The 10,052-nt window shown below is 35.7% G+C and overlaps 1 long non-coding RNA gene across 7 annotated transcripts; it reads right to left on the bottom strand.

Moving 5' to 3' along the window:
* Positions 1-6,455: 6,455 nt before the first annotated feature.
* LOC112805973 (uncharacterized) lies at positions 6,456-9,426 on the bottom strand. 7 transcript variants are annotated; one of them, XR_011863561.1, is made up of 7 exons: positions 9,067-9,407; positions 8,776-8,824; positions 8,401-8,495; positions 7,819-7,899; positions 7,398-7,616; positions 7,010-7,071; positions 6,456-6,782 (listed from the first exon to the last, which is right to left on the bottom strand). It is a non-coding gene; the product is annotated as an uncharacterized lncRNA (long non-coding RNA). The 7 variants fall into 7 exon arrangements; XR_011863568.1 differs by lacking the exon at positions 8,401-8,495 and adding an exon at positions 8,129-8,193; XR_011863572.1 differs by lacking the exons at positions 7,819-7,899; positions 8,401-8,495 and adding an exon at positions 8,129-8,193.
* Between the last annotated feature and the right edge of the window lie 626 nt (positions 9,427-10,052).

The raw sequence follows: 10,052 nt of genomic DNA, 5'->3' as shown, positions 1-10,052 counted from the left end.
ACATGAAAATTGAAAAAAAAAATTTGAATTGGAAATGAAATTACCTCCCTTGTGTCATCCTGGCGTTAAACGCCCAGGATGCTATCCATTCTGGCGTTTAACGCCCAAAATGCTACCTCTTTGGGCGTTTAACGCCCAGCCATATACCCTGGCTGGCGTTAAATGCCAGAAATCCTTCTTTACTGGGCGTTTTTCTAAACGCCCAGAATGCTACCCATTCTGGCGTTTAACGCCCATAATGATAGCTTTACTAGCGTTAAACGCCCAGAATGATAGCTATTCTAGCATTTAACGCCCAAAGTGCCTCTTTACTAGCGTTTTATTGCCAGTGAGCTCTTTTTCTCTGTGATTCTTCTGCTTTATGTTCTGAATCTTCATTTCTCTGTATTATTTACTTGAAAACATATCTTTTTTATTTTTGAATTTTTAATGAAGAGAGAGAAAAATAACAAAATGAAATAAAACATACAAATGCAAGATCAAAACAAGTAATGCATGCAAGGACACTTTGAATGTCAAGATGAACACCGAGAACACTTTGAAGATCATGATGAACATCAAGGACATATTTTTGAAAATTTTTAAGAAAAGAAAGACATGCAAGACACCAAACTTAGAAATTTTGAATGTTCAAAAACTATGATTTTGAAAATGCATATGAAAAATAACATAAAACACAAAACAGGAAAATCATAAGATCAGACAAAGGAAGTCATAAAGAACCACTCGAAGATCACAGAAGAACACAATGCATGAATTTTTTTTTCGAAAACTTAAGAAGATTGAAAACATGCAATTGACACCAAACTAAGGACTTGATACTAGACTCAAATAAGAAAGAAGATTACCCAATCTAAGCAACCAGATAAACTGTCAGTTGTCCAAACTCGAAAAATCCCCAGCAAATGCCAAATTTGGTCCCTAAAATTCCGAACCCGCTATAGATTAGTCCTTGGTGCACGGAATTGTGATCACACTTTTCACAAATCCGCACAACTAACCAGCAAGTACACTGGGTCATCCAAGTAATACCTTAGTAAGGGTCGATCCCATGGATATTGACGGTTTGAAGCAAGCTATGGTCATCATGTAAAACTCGGTCAGGCGGATTCAAATGGTTATGAGGTTCTGATAATTAAAAGGTAAATAAAATGGAAAATAATATAGAGATACTTATGTAATTCATTCGTGGAAATTTCAGATAAGCGTTTGGAGATGCTTTATTGCTTCTGAACCTCTGCTTTCCTATTGTCTTCCTCCAATCATGCATCCTCCCTTCCATGGCAAGCTGAAAGTTGGTGGATCACCATTGTCAATGGCTACCATCCATCCTCTCAGTGAAAATGGTCCGGCTACAGTTCTCACCACAGGGCTAATCATCTGTCGGTTCTCACTTGTGTCAGAATAAGATCCATTGATCCTTTTGCGCACTGTCACTACGCCCAACAGTCGCGGGTTTGAAGCTCGTCACAGTCATCCCCTCCCAGATCCTACTCGAAATACCACAGACAAGATTTAGACTTTCTGGATCTCAGGAATGCTGCCAATTGTTTCTAGCCTATACCACGAAGGTTCTGATCTCACTAATTTGAATGCTCTGTTGTTAGGAGATGCTAGTTAAATGCATGGATCAGAGACCCAAGAGAATATACTCCAGCTAGCCTCTAATGACTATGTTGAACATCATGTAGACCGATTGTGGTTGTCAGGCACGCGGATCTTGGCTAAGCGAGTACTGAAGATAGTGGGTGATTGTCACGGATCACCCCTTCAGTCTGACTTAACAGAATTAAGTATGAGAGTATATCTTGGAGAAGAGGAAGACGTAAATTGAAAGAAAAACAATAGTACTTGCATTAATTCATGAGGAACAGCAGAGCTCCTCACCTTAATCTATGAGGTGTAGAAACTCCACCGTTGAAAATACATAAGAACAAAAGGTCTAGGCATGGCTGAATGGCCAGCCTCCCAAATGGCATAAGAATTCGAAAACAGGGGAAGAAGACCTGATCAAAGGATCAAAAAGTCATTCGAAGATATGAATACAATAGTAAAAAGTGCTATTTATACTAAACTAGTAAACTAGGTTTACAGAAAATGAGTAACTAAGTGCAGATAGTGCAGAAATCCACCTCCGGGACCCACTTGGTGTGTGCTTGGACTGAGCATTGAAGCTTTCACGTGCATAGGATCTTCTTGGAGTTAAACGCCAGCTTGGGTGCCAGTTTGGGCGTTTAACTCCAGCTTTGGTGCCAGTTCTGGCGTTTTACGCCAGAAAAGGGCCTCTGGTGGGCGTTTGGACGCCAATTTGGGCCATCAAATCTTGAGCAAAGTATGGACTATTATACATTTCTGAAAAGCCCAAGATGTCTACTTTCCAACACAATTGAGAGCGCGTCAATTGGGCTTTTGTAGCTCTAGAAAATCCACTTTGAGTGCAAGAGGGTCAGAATCCAACAGAATCTGCAGTCCTTTCTCAGCCTCTGAATCAGATTTTTGTTCAGGTCTCTCAATTTCAGCCAGAAAATATCTGAAATTATAGAAAAACACACAAACTCATAGTAAAGTCCAAAAATGTAATTTTTGCATAAAAACTAATAAAAATATACTAAAAAGTAACTAAAACTTACTAAAAACTTCCTAAAAACAATGCCAAAAAGCGTATAAATTATCCGCTCATCAATCCTCCACTTTTTAAAATGACCAAATAAATCCTCCACTTTCAGAATCGTTAATCCTCGTTGGTCCAAAAATTAAGAGATGTTTTAACGGCGTTGAGGTGTACAGTTAAGTGCCAAGTTGGCACTTAACTGTACGCTGATGTGGACACACGATGAGTTCAACTCAAATTGGTGTTCCAATTTTGATTAAAATACCCAAATTGATCCATTCACACTTATAAAACCCTAACCCTCCAAATGTTCATCTTCATCGTTTTGATATGTTCTTCATCTACTCTTCTGCGTTGTTCGTCGTTTCCTCTCTAAAGCTCTTTTATTTGCTCGTTCTGCGTGACCCATAATTAACTCTCTCATTCACTAGACTGAAACCATACTTTACTGTGAGTAGTTTTTCTCCTTACTAGTGCTTGATGAAGAACATGTTAGTGTGTTGCTACAAGCTACAATTCTCTTTGCTTGCTCAAAACATTCACTCTGCAATCATTTCAACATCAAAAACTAAATAAAAAATAAAAAATTAAATATTATAGTACTAGGTGACTTCTAAATCTAAAAATGATAGTAAATACCAATATAAAATACGATAATTAGTTTGTTTAAAAAATATTTTCAGATGAAAAAGTAATGTTATTTCATTAACAATCTACTATTACACAAGCAGCAAGTACTTTCATTAGCAAAATAACTTACCTCCACCACCATTCATGGTCTTCGACAAATAATTAAATTTATATCAGGCCAATATTGACCAATGCAATTATGACAATGGCAGTGATAAATGTGATGAACAAAATGCTAGAAAGAGTGTATATTTTGTAGTCCTACATACTAGCCTATTCCTGATGTAACTACAGGACAATTGCACTAAATGACACAAGATCGCCAATAAACACTTGAAATGGTGTTCTCCTATATCAAGCAAATTGGTGAATCTTCCTAGGATATCTCTTTGTGGAAGAAGGGTTTTAAAACTCAATTCTAAAGCCGTATCCAACAACTTCATCAAACACGAGCAAGGGGATAGCAAGGACTATGAATATAACAAGAATCACAATAATGTTGAAGATAGAGGCTATGACAAAAACTAGTCTAATGTAAAGAATCACTGCTAAATTAACACTCCTTTTCTGGAATTACAATCAAGTAACACAATAGACATAGGATGTTGATAGAAAAATATAATGAGACATCATTTATTTTCCATGTTAATTGCATATGAAATTACCCATTCATTTCCAACAAACTGGCCATAGAAGGATGCTGATGAGTACCTGAAAAGCAAAGAAGTTTTTGAGTATCTATCCATCCTATTCTCAAAATGCAGTGCAGTTGCATTTCAGGTAATTGAATAAGTGAACTTAAATCAACATCAACATCAATATCAACATCATTACTTATATCAATGGCACCATTTGGATCACCAAATACATTCACTTCTATGACTTGGTCTCCATTAAAAGAACATCAAATTGAAAATGCATAAAAAAGTAATATTTTGTCCCTCTCTTAGCAGGACTCCAACAATCCTTCTCAAACTTCCCAATAAATTCCCAAAATAGAAGGTCATCCAAGTAAAACTAGAAGTAGTAGTCACAGTTAATAGCTTTGTTGAAGTATGCAACCTCATCAACATATCCATTTTTGGCACAATGTCTCATCAATTTTGTCCTCCCTGAACTTAAATTCATACAAAGCATTCTTCAAATAAAAAGTCACAATAATAGAATTGAAATCTCCATCTTTTTTACGCTTCACTTTACCAATTACTCCTTTTATTCCTTTATTCTTTTTTCTTTTTCTATCACTATAATGTTTTGAACATCATTGGAGCAATTTATCTCAATATAAATTACATCCAGGCATTCAAGATTTGTATCAAAAAGAGTGATAGTGAGAGATAACAAAAACCTAAACACTCACCTTTCACCCTCTGCAATGTGCGAATACGATGATGCTTCATGCAAAACTTGCTTCACTGAACACAACCGGGGGTGCCACGGAGGGGCACTTGTGAAGCTCGGCAACTGCGAGTTGAAGGAGATGAAGAGATGATGCAGAAGAGAAGAAAGTGTTTTTGATAGGAAACGACATCGTTTGGCCTGTTTCCCTTAAACGGTGTCACATTTCAAATTGCCAACTAAGCATTTAACTACACATATTAGCAGTGTCATAACGTCTGGTAACTTTTGGACTAACGGAGATTCACGATTTCGAGAGTCGGGGATGCATTTGGTCATTTTAAAAAGTGGAGGACTTATCTGATACGAATTGGAAATTTCAGGGACCATTTTGGGCATTACCTCTTTTCTTTTTTGTTTGTGTTTTTGGACATGGCCTTAGGCCGAAGAGCTGACCCAGCCCACACAAACTGAACCAGCTTGACCCAAAACACTACCCAGTACCCACGTAGAGACCCGCCCTCCTCTAATAGCCCCAAACCTCCCTTCCTCGCCCTCACCCTTGAAGACTGCCATCGTTTGTCGCATGGAGGAAAAATCAGGCACCTGGATCCTCAACCGTGGCCTCGATCGGAATCCTCAGGTACTGCCTTCTTGAGGTCGCCCATGTCGCGCTTACCCCGACTCGATAACTCTGTTGGTCGTGTTCAATGGTGACCATTTGTGCTTCTTCACAATGACTGCGACCTCTCTCCAACACGCATGTCATGTCATTCTCCCTGGACTGCACTTGCCAATGCCTTGAAGAAGCTCCTTCTCCTGCTTCATGGTGATTCCGACCCTCACTTCCCGTGTCCCCTCCCCACATGCATTGAAGCTGTTGGTGACTTCTTCCATGGTCCCTCCTCCCTGACTCTATTGATTGAAATATAAGCGAATTGTTGAATGGATTCATCTCGTAGCACGCGTTGCCCGCATTTGACCGTCCACGCTTTCGCAGCCGGCGTGATCAGAATTTGCTGCTATTCTGGTTTGGTCCTCGTCGCAGGTATGAATTTCATTGTTTTTGCTCTGTTCGATTTTATAATATTCAAAATGGTGTCTTGCTTTAGAGGTTTGGAGCATTGGTTCACTTGAATTGAATTGAATTGAATTGAATGTATAAATTTCTTTTGAATTTCCCTTTCAATGTTTTTGGTTTTGAAACTCGCATAGGATCATAAGTAGCTACTTTATCCTTCTCTGTATTTGTCAACTTTACTTTTCTCTTCACACCACTTTCAATGAGAATTTGTGTTGAATTTTCTTGAACATTTTACTTCCTTCTTACTTTCTTCCATTTGAATTTCTATCACTAGAATTCCTACTTCTCTCAATTATCCTTAAGCCATGGTTGCTAGTTTGGTAAGTCTAACTCAAATTTCTTATCGATCTTTCTCTTTTTATGTTTAACGTTCAAATCTTCGTTCCATATTTAGTTGCTTCCACATCTTCATCTTGTTTGATGATGAAAATAATGCTATCTTGCTTGCAGTTGTCATGAAAATCATTATAAACACTAGCTGATGTTATTGAACAAGGTGTCTTGCTTGGAGTTGTCATGAAGAAATTCAACCTACTATGACATCATTTTGCAAGCATTGTCTCTTCTACTATTATTATGGCATCAATTTAGAGGCTCTACAAAATATTTTAAATTTATTGCTTTTTTCTTGTGGTATTTTTTTTTTTTGACAGGACTTTTTTCTTGTGGTAGTATCATATGTACATTTTGAAATTTTTCTCATAATTTAAGCATTCCATTATAACTTGGATCCAATAAGATTAAAGACACACAAAAAACATTTTAATTCCAATAAATTTTATCATGTTAAAATTTCAAAAACATTATACGTATTGTATAAAAATTTCTAATTCAAATATCAATATATGACAAGCCAATTTAATAAAAAGCCTCTAAACAAAATACATAATCTAACTTAAAAAGAGCTGAATACAAATCTAATGACTCAGCAATACAAGAAGGGCATAACTAATTATTCCATTTTTCGTACACCTTCATTTTTGCCTAGCTTCTATTTTTCCATTTTCGGTGATTGATGTCTTGAACATTGAATATCGTTATAAACCCCCACCATGTTCCTCTTTGCTTTACTTAGGCTCTGTCTCTAGCAACTTTCAGTCAACAAGGATTATTCCAAACCTAAAAAGCAAAATGCAAAAATACTTTGGTTAGATATAAAATTCACATTTATCCAACTTTCAGATTTCTCAAACATCAAGCGTAGTGAGTAATGCTTATAATTAACTAGTGGTTTGGCATAAAGTAAAGTAGGCATATGCATCATCCATGCCTTTAGCAAGAAATTATCACACGATCATAATAAGATTAATGCTTTGTGATTAGCTTATTAAGCTATCAAGCCTCACCATCCATGCATTTTCTAGACTTTGGTCCATGTTCTCTCCATCAACTTTTAGAGCTAATAAACCTATAATAGCAACATAAACCGAAAGATAATTTAGCCAAATGAAAGAAAAATAAAACTAAACAAAAAAAGTGAGCCAATATCCACCGTCTTGTATTATTGTCATATACACACAATTATAGAAGTACTGTTAAATAACTTAAATTTGACATTATATCTGCTATTTAAAGAAGAAAAATATGTATTAGCATGTTAACATGGTAACAAAAATCAAATTAAATAAGCGCCGAGTAATTGGATCCTAATAATTAAGTCAAATAATAATAATAATAATAATAATAATAATAATAATAATAATAATAATAATAATAATAATAAAAAAAAAATACCACAACAGTTGGCTGCAAATTTACGCTGTTTATTAACTTAGTCTCTTCCTCCTTTAACCTGGATCCGTAACGAATTATAAGAGAGAAAAGTTTCCCAAGTCTAGATAAAACATAAATATGAAATATCACAATTAAAGCTTAACATTCCCCAGTCTAGCTCAGCAGCATGAACCTCGTGTTGGAGACTCTTAAGTTTCTCCTCCAAGTCACATTTTTAGCCTACATTATTATGTTCAACAATAGAAACCAGTTCGTATTTCAAAATATATAAATTAATCCAGTAACAACAATTATCACAGCAATTAAGCATTGTGGAGTTATAAGTACTATTTTGGATGCGTTTCTCAAGTCCCGTTAGCTCATTTTTTAATGAAATAGATCCAATAAATTACTATGAAAAGCCAGATAAAAAGTTTACTACCCAAGGCGTCCTTCTATGACCAACTAGCACCTTTACCAACTTCAAGTTTCACAATCAATTATTTTTACTGTGTGGTCACTGCTGTATATGGCAAAGAAACAAATTCAATCACAACAGGGCCTTAAATTCAATTTGATAAAGCTTTAATTTCAACAGTCTTAAATTCTTTTTGGAGCAGCAATTGATATAAATTTCAATAGAATCATAAAGGTGCAATGGATATATACAAATAAAACAGCACTTAAACACCAAACTTCAATTATAAATTAGATGCTGAAATCATAAAAGCACTTTAAATATTGCTACATACACAGCTCATATTAAATGCAGTGCCTAAGCATTAACAGCATTGCTCATGAGCTTTTCAAAAAATCCCTGTGAATATAGTTGTCATTCACCAATCCATTAAATCCACGGCATAATTAAATTAGAGTAAAATACCTATTTCATACTTAAAAAGATTAAAACCCTCATACTTTAGCTTCAAAAGATATTATATTCTCATATGCTATATGAATGATCAATATACTAATAACTTATCATGAGGCGACGAATCAATAGTTGCATACACATAGTTATTACCTACTTCAGCTTTTGCTTGAGCTCCATTAGCCAAAAGTGACGCGAATTCAAGAAGCACGGAGAGAACTCGAGAAGAAACAATGCAAGATGGATTTCTGTTATTGGCTCAAAATTCAAAACTACTAATACTAGCTTCTTTATTTGGATTATATCTAAAAATTCAAAACTACTAACAAGGACAAGATAACTCAATTATATCTAAGATTCCTGTATCTTAATTCTTATTTGCTTTTGATAGAATCAATCAAGTAATTGTACCGTATCGGTTATATTAAAACAATAATAATTTTCTTCATGGAACCTGAGGGAAAAAGAAGTAATGAGGTAATAAGGTGCACGAAGAAAAGAAAGTAGAGAAGTGAAAGAAATTGATACCCATCCCAAGTGCACAGAGAGCAACGTCATTGTTCTGCTTTATGTACCTCTGCATCAGTAAGAAAATTAAAAATTGAAATCCAAAATTAAAGTAGCAGCACAATCACAAAATTAACAATCGCAGGGGGTGGACAAAAATCAAAATTCGATGTAACCAAAACCAAAATCAACAAGAGAAAAACCCTAAATTCGGTAATGTGATAACAGCACATCAGAAAAAATGATCTGAAATAGAACTTCCATGAAATTACTAGGAAGAAATAAGCAATAAAGACAAAGAGAAAGAGATACCTAAGGATCGAGTGTGATGCGAGGGGCTTGAGAGAAAGAGGTGAACGGCGGAGAGTTATCGATTTGCCTGAGAGGACAGAGCATGGCACCACGACGGAGCAGGGCAAAGGTTTCAGAACGGCGCGAGCAGATAAAGACGGCGAAGCAGAGCAGAAAGAACAAGGCCCCAGCTCCAGCAGCGAGGAACACGACGACGGCGACAGGAGAAGAGGGATTATAAGCAGTTCCATAAAATCCTAAAGCAAGGTAGAAGATGTATAAGCCCAATTAGATTAAAAGAGGCCATCACTGATGACCCAAATGAAAAACCAAAAACAATTGGGCAGCCCACCTCCTTAAACTCAATTGGAGATTTGCAACTTTGGCTCTTTATTCCATTAGCCGGCTCCATTCAACTAGCAAGCCCAGACAAGGTGACAGAGCTTTGCCAAGCCTGTCTCCAAGGTAATAAAATCGTAGTTTTAAATTTAGTATAACCAAGGTAATAAAATCGTAGTTTTTACTTTGATTCGAAAAGTTAATACAAAATCGTAATTCGTAAAATCGTTAGACGAAACGTAAATCTAACTCGTAAATCATAAAATCTGAAAAATATAAAAAATATAACAAAATTACACATAATTGAATATAAGTATATAACACTAATTAAAGAAGTTTCATTAAATAATTCAAAAAAGATATTTATTTAACAATTTAAAAATATAACCACATTCAGAATATTTATATATTTATAAAAAGAAAAGAGTTGCAAATTCAAACCACACATTAACAAATTCACTAATTTAAATGTTTCAGAACAAACAACTTTACTAGTGTTCCTTTTTTTTTCTTCTTTATTGACATAGGTCCAGATCCACAATTGGACCCAACTCAAACATAAGCTACCCATTCTCATCTCCAATTTTTCATCACCACCAGACACCCTTTCCCAACCCGTTTTCCCCCAACCTAGATCCCCAACACTCACTGCAACTCAAATACCCCAT

This window comes from Arachis hypogaea, chromosome 1 (genome assembly GCF_003086295.3).
Source record: "Arachis hypogaea cultivar Tifrunner chromosome 1, arahy.Tifrunner.gnm2.J5K5, whole genome shotgun sequence".
Classification (NCBI taxonomy): Eukaryota; Viridiplantae; Streptophyta; class Magnoliopsida; order Fabales; family Fabaceae; genus Arachis; species Arachis hypogaea.
This window is presented reverse-complemented; position numbering and strand designations above follow the sequence as displayed.